The sequence below is a fragment of the Haliaeetus albicilla genome, chromosome 7 (genome assembly GCF_947461875.1).
Source record: "Haliaeetus albicilla chromosome 7, bHalAlb1.1, whole genome shotgun sequence".
Classification (NCBI taxonomy): Eukaryota; Metazoa; Chordata; class Aves; order Accipitriformes; family Accipitridae; genus Haliaeetus; species Haliaeetus albicilla.
The window spans coordinates 36619552-36635379 of record NC_091489.1 but is presented as its reverse complement, the minus strand read 5'-3'; the positions used below and the strand labels follow the sequence as shown (position 1 = coordinate 36635379).

Below are 15828 nucleotides of genomic sequence, written 5' to 3'. Positions count from 1 at the left end.
GCAGTTAGGCAAGACGATTGAGCTGATCTAACAGTTTGCTGCTGAAAGGCAGCTCAGCTCACTGAGCCACAGTTCAGCTCAGTGAGCCAGCAGAGGACTGTTCTCTTGTTGCTGACTTAGGTTTTACCAAGGTGGGGAGGCGTGGGTGGACCACCAGAACCAGTCCAAGAGAGGAGCAAGAAAAGGGAGAGGGGGACAGGGTGGACCCTTAGCTGTTCTATTTTTGCTGCATCCCAAGAACTGGATATGAACCACCACAGATGACAAACATGGAAGTACATGCTTAACTCTTGTCAAGATACTTGTAGGTCTTATGGTGACAGAACATTTTAAAAAGGGTTTCTGAATGCCTGAGGAACTTTTCCCAAGTTTGAGGGACTTAGGAATGAGAGAAAGCATGAGGTTACTTGTCTTATATCCTGTCAAAGGTAGGTGCTGATGCTGAATACGAGCAGGTACAGGGAGAGCTGAAATTGCCAATTACCAGTTTATGCCTGATCTGAGAAGACCACTGGAAAGATATGGAGAAAAGGATGGCTTGTTCCAGCTGACAGATGAGGAAACATGCAGCAGCATTAGGAGTGAGTTCAGGTGGGCAGGGGTGCATCTGTAAAGGATACAGAAAGGGATGCGGCCGAAACTGAAAAGTGAGGTGATGAGAATCTGCATGAGAGCACTGGCCACCCAGCTGGATAGGGCAGGGTATGGTTCTAGGCCTGGATAAAAAGAAAGGAGCTGCTAAGGTCCAGCTAAGGATGGTGTCCAGACCAGAGACCTAAATGAGGAGTAGGGTTGTGATATTGGCTGCTGTGATCAGGTCAGGACGTAGCAGGTAAGTTACTGGCCTGTTTGGTTGCGGTTGAGGAGCTCTCTTTTGTATATGTTGAAGCAGTGGCTTGCCATCCTGTAGGTGCCAAAAGGGCAGAATGAGATTTTAATTTGAGTAAGATAAGAAGCCTGGAAAGACAGAGGTAGATCACAGAGAAACTGTTACTGAATGTCTATGTTACATGTTTATATTTTATGGGGTGAGTTCACCCAACAACAAGTACAGAGGGAATGGCAGATTAAGTGTCCCATTCGGACTCCCACTGGAAGTTGGGAGTATGAGGAGGATGCACTGAAGGAACAGTAAGGAGGTGACTCTAGGGGAGCAGTCTTGGAAACCAAAGGAGAACAAAATATCAGAAGGAGTCAGGCTGATAATTTTGACAGGATGGAAATGAAGCAATATACCAGAGATTGTCAGGAAGCAGCTATTAGAAACTTTGGCAAAGCAGCTGAGTATGAAGGGGCAGGAGCCAGATAAGAGGAAATTTAAGATAGGCGCAAAGGAGAGGAACTCCAGACAGCAGTTAAATATTGTGTTTAGGAGTGCATGTGGGGATGAAAAGCAGGAGAGAAGACAATGATAGCTAATGAAGCAAATGAAATCAATGGTGGTGTTTGATTTTTTTTTTTAAGATGGATAATAGTAGTCCATAGCCGTATTGCAAGTGAGATATTTGGGATAGCAGATGGGAGGGAATGAGAATGGGCACGAAGAGGGTGAGGACACAGATGCAAGCAGGGCGACCGGGATTAGCAAAGGAAACCTGAAGCAGAAATGTCTGTGAAGACTGGATGTTGAAGAGGGGCATGGGGGAAGGAGGAAAGGCACGCCGGCTGTGCGTTAGCAACTTTCTCTAGGAAGACAGGCAAAATCCTACCCAGAGAAAGAGGGAAGAGGGGACGTGTGGCAGAAGGGCATCTGGGGTTGAGTTTCAGGGGCACTGGGTGACACTGGCAAAGGGAGCTGTTTACGTGGGAAGGTGGCAGGACTGAAGCGGGAGAGGATGACTCTGCAGTGGAGGAAGTCAAACCCAGGATGGGATTTCCACTAGGCATGACCGAGCAGCAGGCAAGTAGCACTAGAGGAAATGGATGCTGGGGGTGAGCCAACATCGTCTTTGCGATAGGAGAGGGTGTCAGAGAAGGAGGAGCATGAAGGCTAGAGAGATCCAATAACCAGATAAACGAAGGGAAAGGGAAGGAGAGCTGGGAGCAGCCGGCAGCGGTGGATAACATTCAAGGCAGGCTGTGAGCGAGGGCCCGGGGGGAGGCTGCTGCGCGGAGGGGCGAGATCCGGGGGTGACGGCGGGCCGAGGCCTCACCAGCAGCACCAGGTGCGGCAGCCCCTCCGCGCTCCCCCAGGACACCGCCCGCCGTTACCGAGGACAGCGGGGCAGCAGCCCCCGCCCGGCCGCTTGGCGCCGGTGCCCCGGCGGGGAGGGCGGCCCGGCTCCGGGGGCGCCGGGGAACACCTGCCGGCGCCCGGCCCGGCTCCCCACGCCGCAGGGCGGCGGCGGCCGCTCGCCGCCTCCGCAGGGAAGGGGCGCGGGGGCGGGGGGCTGCGCCTCGCCCCCGCCCCGCCGCGCTGTCCCCGCCCCTCGCCCCTCGCAGCCGCCGCGGCCGGGCGGGCGGAGCGCAGCGCAGCGCAGCGCCGCGGGGGCTGCGGGCGCCGCCGGTCACTCCCCGCCGCTGCAGCCGCCGCCGAGCAGGGACGAGCCGCCGCCCGGGCAGCAGAGAGGTAGGGGCGGCCGGGCCGGGGGCGGCCCTCCCCACCCCCTTCCCGGGGTTGCGTGCTTGTGCGTGTGCGTGTACGGTGGGCCCGCCGAGGCGGTGACCGCGGGCGGCTCCCGCAGCCCCGCCGCAGCCTCGCCCCGCCGCGCTGGGGCGGGCGGGAGAGCGAGTAGCGGCCCCGGAGCAGCGCGGGCCGGGTGCGGCCTTCTCCCCTCCGCCCCCGCTCGCTGCCCCGGCGTGGGGCCGCTTCCCCCGCGGAGGGCTGTCAGGGCGCGGAGCCGCCCCACCCTGCGGCGGCCCCGGCGCGGCCCGGCCCGGCCCGGCCTCTCCTCTCCCCTCCCCGGGGGCCGCGGCCGCCGCCCCTGCCCGCCCTCCCCGCCGGTGCCGCCTCTGCCGCGCAGCCGCACGCCCCGCCGCGGTGCGGAGAGCCGCGGGCGCGCTGCGCCTCGGGACCGCTAGTACTCTTATTTTATTTAAACGTTACTGTAATTGTTTTATATTTTTTTTTTTTTTTTATTCTTCTTCTTCCTTTGGCCGCAGGCGGCGGCGCGGAGGCGGGGGCCGCTGCGGGAGCGGGCGGCGGCGCGGCCGGTGTGTGGGGCGGGGTGCGGGGCCGCTCCGCGGGGTGCGGGGAGCGCGGGCGGGGCGGGGCGGGCGGCTCTGCGGGGCTGCGGCGGGCGGTGGGGCGGCGGCGCGGAGGGGCGTCCGGTTCGCGCCTGGGGTCTGGGCGGGCGGCTGTCAGGTCGTCGCCCGCTGCGGTGCTTTGTACTGTGGGAGCGCCGGGCTCCCGGAATAACGCCGATACAGAGCGGCGTTTGCCTTTCGCAGCCGTTAAATGCGTTGCTTTGATTGCTTTCATCCGCTGCTTTTATATATTCTCGTATACCTGAAGCGAGGGCACAGTTAAAAGGCACAATGCACGGACTTGATTTCATTATTTCTTTTAGGCAGCTCTTGCAGTGAGATGGGCATAGGCCTGATTTAACAACAAAAAAAAAAAATGGCAGACTTCTGCTAGATACTGTAAGACTGCAGCAGCTCTGAAAAATCCTTGTTCGTGGCACTGGGGTCTGGCGTTTATTTGGATACCCCTCTCTTAAGGCTGATTCTTTTGCTCTTGGAGTGATAAAACAGGACTAGAGTGAGTAATTGAATTTGTAATTTTGGTATCTTTCGTTGTGAGTAAAATTGCATTCTTGTTTAAAGAAGGCGAGTAGCGGTCTGTATTTCTAAACTGTACTTATTCAACGTTGTCCATAGGTGTAAATGTTAAACGTTCAAAATCAGAAGCAGGATCACTGTAAGAGGGAATAAACATAAACTGTCAAGATCCGGAGCATTCAGTACAGCCTTCGACCTTTATTGGCAGGATAGAAATATTATGAAACCTGCTTATTGAACTGTCTAGCCAGTTCAGAAGAAAATGCTGTTATTCACTCAGCCCCCTGAATGTATTGTGTTGAAAGACATCTTGGGGAACAATGCTCCCCAGTCTAAGGATTATAGAGGCAGGTCATGTAGAGTAATTTATTCAAAGAGATATCAGCCATGTGAAAATGTCAAGGGACTCCTCAGGCCATTGCAGGAAATCTCTGCTGGAAGAAGGACTTGCATATACTCAGAAGTCTCTGGAGGGAGAGGTAGGAGATGAAAACAGAATGGGATAAAGAGCCAGGAAGGGTGGGTAACGGTAGCTAGATGTGATTTCTAAAGAAGTGTTATTATCCATTGGCATTCTTTTTTTCTCGCTGTTTCTCAGTAAAACAGCAATGGCTGTTGTGATGCCTGCATGACTTAGCGGTGGTTGTAGGGCTATGGGGATGGACTAGTGGGCTTGCTAATGTGTGACAACCAGCGCTAGATAAGTGATAAATAAAATAGGTAGGGAATATTTTGTTACTTCATACAGCAGCATAAACACATTTTTAAAAAAGAGGTCAGGTTATGGAACAGTAGCCCGTTTTGTGTTTTTCTGTAATGCAGGTTAAGTGCAGTAGATGATATTCCGTGAAGCAGGATGCAGCATTTTTGGATGAAATAGGAGCTTGCAGCAGTTATGTGGCAAAAAGCGTTACAGATGCTGTTTCATCTCTATGGTGGCATGAATCCTGCAGCTTTTGGTATTACTGTGTGTTACTGAACTCTGCCTGTACACAGAAGTGGAACAGAGAAGGGGGCAAAATGCTCACGCTACATGTATGGAGACCAGAACACTGCCGCATGTCTCTGAGACAGCTCCTTTTAAGTAGGCGTACCAAACCATTTTATGAAAGATGTTTTTCCTTTAACGTACATAAAATTTAATCAGTTAAAACCCCTTTATTGGGTGGGCCTGTGATGCTCATTTATATTACGTCACCTGACTAAGGATTTATTTTTTATGTGGGTCAGTTACAGGATTTAATATTTGTACTTGGATTACTTGTAAAATAAGCATTGTATTTCATTAGTGAGGAGTATATGGACATATTTTGTGGAATACAGATGAGAAGGTCTGTTTGTGCAGATGTTCAAGGCTCCGACTGCAAAAGTTATTTAGATAGTTAATCTCTACAGACACCTAAATTCCTTAGTCATCTGATCTGGGCACAAGTTAAAAACCAGTACAATAGTTTATCGTTGCCCATTACCCATGAGTCAGCTCCTAAATCTCGTCCAGGCTGGTATCTCTGACCACAGGCCTCCTGCTTGCCATTTCAAGGTTCTAGGAAAGCCTTCGCAAACTGCGGTGCTTGTGCTATGGGAACTGGATGGCCTTATGTCAGAGCAAGGAGCCACCCTTGGATCTTTTCGAGACTCGGTTGAATGAGGGGATTGCGAAGTAGAGCAGTGCAGGCTATTTTCTGTGGTGTGTGATACACGCCATGCAATGGAAACTTCTGATGAGACCAGGCCAGTGCTCCATGATATAAACTGTGTAGAGCCATGTAGGGCTTTTCTGACACATGAGCTCGTGCTGTGGGCTTGCTCCTGTCCCCAACTGATGGAGCTGGGGAGTTTGCCAGTACATTGAATGCTTACCTCTATCTAAGCTCATGGCAACTTTCCCAAGTTAAACCAGCAGGAATCTGGCCTAGAGGTATTAAACGTGAAAATCTAGTTGTCTTCTCTTGCTTTCTGGTGTATTTACACCTTAGAAGTCATCTTGTGTTTCGTTGTTATCACCAAATAACGCTCACCTGGTGAAGCAAGTGTTGGAGCTGAAATGTGTGTCTGTACCATCAAATGGCACTGAGGTATAAGCAGTGTTCTGCAAAGAGGCTGCGTTGAAGACTGCTTTCCCCACTGTTTTTTGGGTTTTTTTGTTTTTTTGGTTTTTTTTCCCCTACATATGGTTTTCGTTTGTCAGATTTTTATTATTACTCTTAAAATGATCTGTTGTGAATTTGTTTTTCTAATGAACATGAGTACAATGTTGCAGCAGTTACAGCTGGACTTTTCCAGACTGCTTTCCTCTAATGAAAAAAGGGTTACAGAGACATTACATGTAAGGAATTTTTCTTATGCCTAGTAGATCTCAACTTATTTAACAGCTTTAACAGAGTGATATAGATCAATTCTATATATTTAAGCAGGCAGCTTTTTTTCCTTTTTGTCCTGCTTAATTTCTTTTTCATGTATTGTTAATCCCAGACACATCTTTTACTGTCCATTCCTCATTAAAAAGCCCAGTTTTGCATGGAAAAAACTTTCGTATGTTTTTTGTTTATGGTTGACTTCGTAATAGATTTTATAGTTGTTTGAGAAAGATGGCTAGGGTGGGTGGGGTTGTGTCTGAAAGTGTTATTTCTACTTGCAAGTAAAATGTATGCGATTAGGAAAAGATATACACCAGTCTATAACCTTTGTGCTCAGGGATTGTATACATCTTCCTATGGCCAAGGACAGATTAAGGTTGAGGAATATCTTGAGCTATTGTTTTTCAGCACCATTAATGTTTTTCTCAGCTTCTTCCCTGTAAGGTTTGTTTTATTGTAGAACGGTGAAAATTTCAGGATGTTCTTACTTTTTCACGTCTCTTCACTTTCTTCCTGTTATTCTCTTTATATATTGTACAAACTTACGTTTTTTTTCAAGCTGCATGTTTTTTAGCACACCAGCAATGTCTTTGGTGTGTCACCACTACCACCAGAGAAACATACTATGCTGTTGTGCAGTCATTTTTATTTCACAATCTTTCAAATGTGCTAAGTGTTAGAACTTTAAAAAGAAATGGTATGTTGGTTTGATTTATTCAGCAACCCCTCACATCAAGAGAGCAGCAAGAACTGAACAAAAGAGTCACTCAGTGTGAAAATCTTGTGCCAACAGATGCTAACACACACCTGTTAGATACTACGAATAGATTAGCTGGTCATACCAGTCATGCTGTTGGAACAGCAGAGGTGTGCCATTAATACTCTGTTCATAGATCTAAAAATATACTGCTATGAAACTGTTCACAGGTAAATGTTCCAAATTAAGTAGCTTTTCTGTTTACTGGGATTCTGAACACAGGCTGTTCTCTGTTTGGAAGAAGTGGCCAGATCCTGAAATTACACCTGCTGAGCAATTTGCCTGTGATCTGTGAAACACATTCAGGAATGATGTTCTTGGATTTAGTCTCCTGTTTTTGTTCACATATGCGCAGCTGTACTCAAGAGGAAACCATTTCTCCTTCTCTGTTAAAGTCATACTGCTTGGAGTTAGTATAGTTGTAAGAATATGAAATAAGAATGCTTCTGCAAGTAAATGGAGAAACTGTGGACTTGCCATGGAAAAAGACTTGCAAAGAAGCAGTAGCACAGGGGTTTTTTTGTTCGTTTATTTTAAAGAAAGGAGTAGGGATTGACTGACAGCTCAGTTTTATTGGAGTGACCACGGGGTTTGGTTTTGTTAATCATGACTCAACACAGTTGTGAGAATGGGGAATGATCCCTGAAATGGGCTTCAGTCACGGGTGGGCAGTTGCTAGTCCTCCATGTAAATGGGTGTATAGGAGGATATGCAATATATTTGTTCTGTGAAGATACGTAGTTAAAAAGACTTAGTTTAGCTGGTGGAAGATGTAATCAGAGATGAAGATACGTAGACCTAAACAAAAATCCCAAGCTTTTATATACCACTTCATTGCCCACATGATTGAATGGCATGTAGGTTAGTGTATTTGAAGTAGCCAACTTAATGAATAAAGTGTTTATGCTTTATCTATTCAGTACCACTATAGAAAGGGGTTGAATGGTTGTTATGATCCTTTCTGGTCTTAGTCCATAGGGACTACAGACCTTTAGTTCTGTCTTTTTTTTTTTTTTAAGTTTGCCTTGAATTTTCTTAAAGCACAGCATCGCATCAAGATAATGACTGTGCTAAAATCTCACAATTCAGGGCTTCATTTGGGTGCCTGTAGTGGTCAGGAAGGATCATCCCCCCGCCTTGAATTTTGTGGGGTTTTATTTCTATTTTTTCCACTTTCTTAGAGGCATTAGTGGCTGGGGGCTGGCTGGGGTGAGGCAGTGAGCTGGGTGGGAGGTGCTCTGAGGTGACATGGAGGCTCCTCTTGGAAGCCTGGCCCTGATGTTTTAAGGTTATACTGATCGCTGAATTTGATACCAGGCAGAAATTTCTCCCAAGCCAGTCCAACAGGCATCTTTGTGAGGTCTTTAATCTTCACTGTGGGGTTCAGCCCCTAGTACTGTTACAGTCCCAAATAGACGGTCAAGGTCTTCTACAAGGCACTGTGGGGACTTCTTACCATCAGGCAATAATCTGGATCTGCATTTTTTGTTTTTGTAAGTTACTGCCATTTGATCCTAAATTAATCCTATCATTCTATTGATTGATGTATTATAGAATGACATTGTGTATCTGCTTTTTATTTTTACTTTTACATGATAAAAGGGAGCCTTGTGTTTGTAAGGGCAAGAAAGCTGTCAATATATATTGTTTCTTATGCCATGGTGAGTGCTGGCTGACTGGGCAGGTCTAGAACCTGGTTTACAATGGGGTTGATTTGTGGTTACTGCAGTCAGTAGTGCAGAACAGAAAATACAGTTTTGTGCAGTATGACCAAATGCTTATTTTTTCCACTCATGAAATCAATTTTGCTTAGTGCTTAGACACCACAAATACTCCAGCTAATTATAACAAGTAGTTCCTCTGTTTTTTTGGCTTAGAAGGGAGAAGGTGCTGCCTGCTGTATCTAAATTAACTCAACGTAGATAAATTTATTTTAACACCCACAGGTTTTAGTTTGGGTATCTGAGTTTGAAGTGTTGGCTTTTGTCTGTAGCTAAACTAATTATGAGATTTTCTTCCCAAGGGCTTTCACTGACTTTTCTCTTAGTAAACAAATATTTAATTGAAGTGTTTAAGGGTGATCTATAGCCAGTCTCTGCAGATGGAGAGCTTTGCATTGGTGGGTAGCTTGTGGCTCTGCTATGCTGGTGGCATATACATTTATAGCAAAGCTGGAATGCAGCATGAAGCTGAACATTCTAGTCTGTGCTTGGAGAAAGCAGTTTTTGCCTCTCACCAGCAAATTACTGGCCTCTCTGCTTTAGGAAGGGTGCTTTGGGCCTAAATCTGCCTTATGGAAGTCAGTGGGAGTTTTGATATAGGAGGATCATCCAGTAGATCACTCTTTATTAGACCCTGCATCATGTGGGGGTCTAGTGAGGAAGTCAGGAAAGCTAGTGATATTATTTCACGCTTTGCCACTTATACTATATGAAATATGAAAGCAAGGGAGTTGAGCAGCAGGCACTGGTTTTGTGTGCCTGAACTTTCAAAAAGTATGGTATCTGCATCTCTTGAGATTTGAACAATCCTTTAGTCAGCCTGACTCAGAGATGATGAGTTGGGAGAAAAATGGGCTTTGAACTACCATGCTGCAGTTCACTTTAAGTTAACAGGTATTCCTTATCGTGTAGGGTCCATATGTGGTAAAGATAGCCTAGTTTAGTATCTGCTTTATTTTTGTAACTTCAAATATTGTGACCTTTTTCTGCATGTAATACTATGAATAATTCTCTACAGTTTCATGATAGTCAAAGGTGAATAGATTAATTGCTAACTTTTTATTTTTAACCCTTTTTTTAGAGTAATGTACTCTTATTGTAATTTTAAATGCTTTTAGGAGGCCATATCCTAAGCCTGAAAAAAATCTGGTTGACTTTGGTGGAGCTACACTGGTTTGTACTAGTTGAAAAATCCGTCTTGCAGTCTTGAAGTTTTGATAAAACAAATACTGGAGCCTGTTGTATTTTATTCTTTTTGTGTTTTTGGCATCAGAGAAGCTTTTCCTGATGTTTTTCTCATTTGAAGGCTGATTGTACTGAGTGACCTCTTGCTACTAAAGGGTGGGTCAGTTTATGTGGGAAAGTCTTAGTCAATGTGTCTGGGAGATAAGTGGGACTGCATCCCAACAAGCGTGGTGCATTAAATACTGGAATGTGCTGGGGATCTGCCAGGAGATTGGAAGCAGGACTATGCGACAAGCGCAAATGCAGTCACACTCTCCCTAAAATAGTACTCTGGATAACAGGAGATCTGGAAAGTTATCACTTACCTCATTTTAGCACAAATTCTTTCCTAAAAATGGATTATTGACTGAGAGTTCAGGGGGATTTTTTTTTCAATAATACATTCTCTTTGCATCTTAAGAACGTTTAGGTCACTCTCAAGTCTTTAGCTGAAGACAGGATAGGACTGCAAGTAAGAATGAAAAAGCTGTAATAAAACCATACAAGAGAAGCACAAACCCTGCAGTCCCAGCTTAGGGAAAGCTGTTTATATAATCTTCATTGTTATCTGAATGAGAAACGAGATGGATTTTTATCTTACTGTAGGCTTAGTACTAGCATCTTCAAATTCATCTTGAACTGTCTGGAAGTATCAAGGCAGAGGTAAATCAGTTCAGCAGCCTCAGACATGCCTGGGCTGGTTGTCGGCGACAGGATTTTGGCACAAGACACTGAATGCAAGCAATCAGTGTTTGGATATTAAAATGAACAGCGGTTTACCACTGCAGACCGTATATGGTTTTGTTTAAGGGTAAAAATAAGCAAATTTGATTTTCGGCCCCATGTCAAATTTGTCAACAGAAGAATCTGATTGTGCAGCTTTAGTTGTTGGCATAAGCCATTTAAACTTAAAACCTGTGATGCCTAAATTAGTTTCTTACAGAAAGAGGATGAGTTAGCTTCTAAATGGGATAGTGTGAGGAAAGTGCGGGGGCTGGGGTGGATGATCCTTTGTAGCAAGGTTGTAATATACTGAGTCAGCAGGTGGTTGTGTTTAGCCCTGGTGCGAATCTGCTGTAGGAAAGTATGGATTGAAATAACTGTTCCCTGGATGCGTGTTTGCATTGCTGCAGGGACCTGGACAAGGAACTCTGTAAAAGGAAAAAATAAAAGTTGAAATGTTGCAGAATAATTAGATTCAGAATAAAGAGTCTGGACTACTGTAAGTCATGACCTTTTATTTAGTGCATGCAGATTTCAGGGCAAGTGATGAGCTGCGCTTATTAAAAGGCAGATGGATTGCTTCATTTGTGGAAAAACACCCATCAGCTGCTGGTCTGCACTACAAGCCTGGGATCAGTTTAGCTCTTGAGGACCACAAGATGTAACTCTCCCATCGTGCCTGTACCAGAACTGAAGTCTCTGGCCCCAGGTATTAAGTCCACATGGCCTGTGCTCAGAGAAGAGCAGTTTTATGTCCTCTGTGCTGCAGTCTCTGAGCTTCTCTGTGGGGAGGAGACTGATTTAGCCTGTTGTACAGCAAGCAACAGCTGCAAGGCTGCTTTATGTTATGCTGGTTTACAATACATTGGGAAAGGAAGGCTGTTGCACTGGCTCAGGATTAAGTGGGGCACAGTGGTTACGCTCCAAAGTTTGTTTTGTGAGAGGATGTGGCATACCAGATACACCTGCTCTGCACCACAGGGGGATTCCCTGACCCCAGCTGGCCCATTAAGCCAGCTTTGCAGCTTTCCATCACTGGAGTGTGTAAAGTAGCTTTATTGCTGGTCAGGATCTGAATCCAAGGAGTGATGCTTGCATAAAACTCAGGTAAAAGGTAAATAGAGGTAAAGTAAAAAAAATGCAATCCAATCAAGTTTCACTGAGCTGTGTCTTTTTTGGTCTTGCATACCTTCAGATTATCTCTATGTATTAGGAGGCATAAAAATGCCCAGAAATTGCACAGTTTACGTAAAGAGATGTGAATAACAGTTAATAATATGTTAAACTGCCCTGAGGAGCTGAAAGATAGGAGAAGTAGTTTATTTTTAGAGATCTATTCCCATTGTATGCTAGACAACAAGAGTAAAATGACTTTGAATTAAACATATACCACAAAGAATTAAAGATATTTTTCCCAGACAAGTATTGAAGTACCCATAGTGTAGTAATGATATATACTATCTGCCAGATTAGTAGTGAAACACTCAACTGCGTTCTTCACTTTGTTTAGTAAGAAAAGAGGGACCTTCTATGCTTATTCTCCTTGCAATATTCTGATTTTTCTTTCTCTGCGATGCTTAAGAATGAAGGATCTGAATCCCCAGTTGTGCCAAGTTACATAGCTACATACCAGCATGTGAAGCTGTGCTGATTTACATAATCACAGCCTGTGGCTTGAGTTTTTAGATCATCTTTGTATAAAAATATGCAGAAGAACGTATCTGAGATAATTTTATATTGCTCAGTTACATTTCTGAACCACGTTAGAAACATAAAGTTTGTAAAAAATGTGACAAGACACCAAAAAGTTGGTAAATGACTCTAGGAGTCAAGGATGGTGATACCCTCTTTGTGGGCAGGTGTGAGTGATAGGGAGCACATAGCTCTTATCTTATCTGCGTTTTTAGTCTAAGTAATCCTAATCGGGTAGTAAATCCTGAGTGAGATTATGCTGCTGGAGTGTGTGTGACAAAGATCAGCATTTAGATACGCTGTAGGGGTATAGCAGGATCTAGAGATTCTCATTTAGTATTTATTGGTGATAGGCTGAGGTAAACCAGAGGTTTGATTGCTTTAACTAGGATCTTCTTCTGAACAAGTGGAAAAGAAACATGGTGGAGACCTAATGATCTTATTGCTGAAGCAGAGCTGACAGGTGAGGACCACATGGACATACCAGTGATAGGTGGAGCACTGAGTTGGCGGAGGGTATGCCAACCATTTTAGAGATGTTTCTACAGCTGTTGCTGACTAGCAGAAAATAATATGAATCACTTTGGTTTGCAGTGGCTCAGCTTGCTGTGAGAGTTCAAAGAGTCACAAAGTTCCTCAGATTCCTGGCATGGGGTGATGAACCTACATGTCACCTTAAGGGCAATTTACAGAGCAGCGTGTCCACGTTATTCCAGGGTGCCTTTAACAGTAGTACAGCTGTTTTCATTTTTAACTTCTGGTTGTCATAAGCTGTGGCAGGATGCCAAAGAGCCATGGAAGAGCTTTGGGCCTGAAATTAATTTTCGGCAAACTGGATTAGATTGGCGCCTGTTGCAGTCTTACCATTGAAAGTTTTATGCGTGTTTTGATATAAATGTATCTCCTTCCTGATACTTAGCTCGGCCATAATATAACTTGGTGCTCTAAAGAGAGATAGGAGGGCATGCAAATGTATAAAACAGGGACAAAAATAACTTTGTATGTATTCTTAATGTTCTTTTTTGTGGATTGATCAAAATGTTGCAATTTTTTAAAAGACTAAAATGCTTGATGGTAATGAATGTTGAGAAATGGTCACTATGCAGGCAGCATGACTACTTTATCAGAGGGGAATTTCCAAATTGCATTCCAAGCGTGTTATTAAAGGATTAAAGAGATGGGCGATTCACCTTGGGCTAACTGTCCTGAAACTATGTTTATGCTTATAATACAGATAAATAACTATTATGCAAATATTACTGTAATAACAAACCATATTTTGAATTTGCTTTATGCCTTCCAGTGGTTCACACACTGGTCAGAATGACTTGCGGTATAAACTTGACAGGTCTTGAGGGAATGTATGTGTTGGTATTAGATTGTAGCTGTCATTATGTTTCTGTCTGAACCTTGTGTCCATGAGCCTGGTTTGGCAAAGGAGCTCAGGAGCTGGCAAGTGAGGTGGGTAACACGATCCCAGTGTGAATTTACTCTTTGTTGTGTAAGATTAGGGTCTTGGACCTCTTGACCATGCAGAAGGTAGACCTGCACATTTAACTTCACAGTGTGTTTTGTCTGTGCTTCATGTTACCATGCTGAGATCCCACCCTTTCTAATTCTGGGTAAATTGCTTTCTCAAGCAATGAGATGTTTGTGCCAAGGCGCTGCAGTGGGCTGAGGCTGTGATGTTTGTAACTCTCCAGTCACATTTTTTTGCAATATGGAGCGTGGTCCCAGTGAGTGTTCCTAAAGATTTTGGTTAAATTGCTCTTGCAAATGGCAAACTCTTTTGTTTTGTTCCAGTGTTCTAACTAATAATCTTGTTTTCCCAAAACAGAAAGTACTTAAGTTACCTGTATAGTGAAAAATACTTAACTTTGGTGAAATATACCACTTAATTTCTTTTTCTCTGAATTGGCCTCAGTGTATAGTAGCAGACTGGAATGTTTTGTATATAGTTTCCTTCCTTGAGTCTGTTGTTAAAATTAAAGAAAGCTTCCTATTTTTGTGCCATCAGGAGCAATAAATTATTGTTCCTTTTAAAAATCTGTCCATTCTGAGTTTGACTTCCATTGACTACTGCCTGGAAAATGCAGATATTTCTCTTCAGAGTGCTGGAACTCTTTTTCTGCAGTCAATCTGAAGGGCACAGTTCACCTTTGGGAAATGCCACGTGGAAAATTGGTGGGTGTTGAAACTGCAACGACCATGGTTTTAGCACTTCCAGATATGCTGGCTTTTAGATGTAAGTGCCAGGAAAAAATTGCAGTATTCACGTTAGTTCTCCAGGCAGAATACAGGTTTTTTTAGTCAAGATTTTACAGTGTATCAGAAATCAGAGGCTAGTTGGCTACTGTTTTTTGCTTCTGAATGCTAAAGTTTTTTGTGCTGATACATGGTCCTTGAATATTGCACCTTAGGAATTTGTTCCCCAGAATCACTTTGAAAACCCTTTGCTACTCTTCTTTCTGAGTAGTCACTGAGCTGTCTTGAAGACATGATGTGACTTGTCAGAGAGAGCACCCTGTTCCTTGGGGTGGTGGTTTCTGAATCAGGGGGTTGTGGTGGGTTTGAGAAGCTCCAATACTTTTGAGCAGGGTCACAGCTGTTTTTTCAGGTATTTGGAGCCACACAAATGTAGGATCACAGCAGAAGGAAGTGTCTGAACCTCTGCTTGCCAGGAATTCTATTCTACTGTTAATTTTCAGGTCTGAAAAATGCTCTGCTGTTAGTGCTGCTTTCAAAATATGCGATAATAGAGGTTAAAGCCTAATAGCCTAGTGTCCAAACTTGTGGCAGCCTATTTACTTCTTAATAGTAATACTGTGAAGTAATTGTGTTAACAGCCTATTCCTGCTTCTGTGGTGCTGATACTGTATCAGTAGAATGACCAAGTAAGTCTTGTGTGGGGTTTAGGTTTCTCATACAAGGACTGATGAGCCAATTTCCAGAAAAAGTGACATGTTTGAGGAAATGATGTGGTCTTTGTATTTGGATGACTGGCACTTGGCACGTTTTGATGTTGATTTATCGCTAGTGGACCCAGGTCTCTTTGACAAGAGAATGTAGAATTATCCTTGGTCTGTCAGTACTGAGTTATTTCACTCTGGCCTGAGCAAGAGTTCCTACCGTTGGCAGTCTGATAGCGATGCAAACTAGCCTCATGGGAAGCTCCAGGAAGTATAATGGGATTGATTTGAATGGTCAATAGTATAGTTAGTATTAGCATTGTGTTTGACAATATATTGTTTAAAAGTTGTATTTTCTGAGGGGAAAACAAAACAAACAAAACTTCCTGGACTTCTTCCTGAGTTACTGATTTCAGAATGAAGGCTACAGGCTATTTGTAGTGTCAACAAAAAGGGGGAGGAGGCTTTGTAATTTTAGTATCATAGCAAAGAGAAACCAAACAAAAACCAGAAGAAATGCAGCTGAGGGAATTTTTACACAAGCCTATAGTTAATTTTAGCTGTGGAGTTTGAGTTGGGTTTGGGTTTTGTTGTGTTTTTTGTTTGTGGGGTTTTGGTTTTTTTTCATTATTTTGATTTCAAGGACTACTGAAGGGTGAGGGAGAAAGGAGCTATTGTCCCAGTTAGTCACACTGCAGTGTATGCCTACCTCCTAGCCTTGT

General features: G+C 44.3%; 1 protein-coding gene across 4 annotated transcripts in view; it reads left to right on the top strand.

The window, feature by feature from the left end:
* Nucleotides 1-1986: 1986 nt before the first annotated feature.
* SPTBN1 (spectrin beta, non-erythrocytic 1) overlaps nucleotides 1987-15828 on the top strand; it is a 136826-nt gene continuing 122984 nt past the window's right edge. The window contains exon 1 of one of the 4 annotated variants that reach the window (XM_069787710.1): nucleotides 1987-2165. The gene's annotated coding sequence lies outside the window, so the exon portion shown is untranslated. Of the gene's footprint in view, nucleotides 2166-2431; nucleotides 2570-2994; nucleotides 3154-15828 lie in introns of those variants that run through there. The other 3 variants (XM_069787713.1, XM_069787711.1, XM_069787712.1) reach the window with 3 other exon arrangements.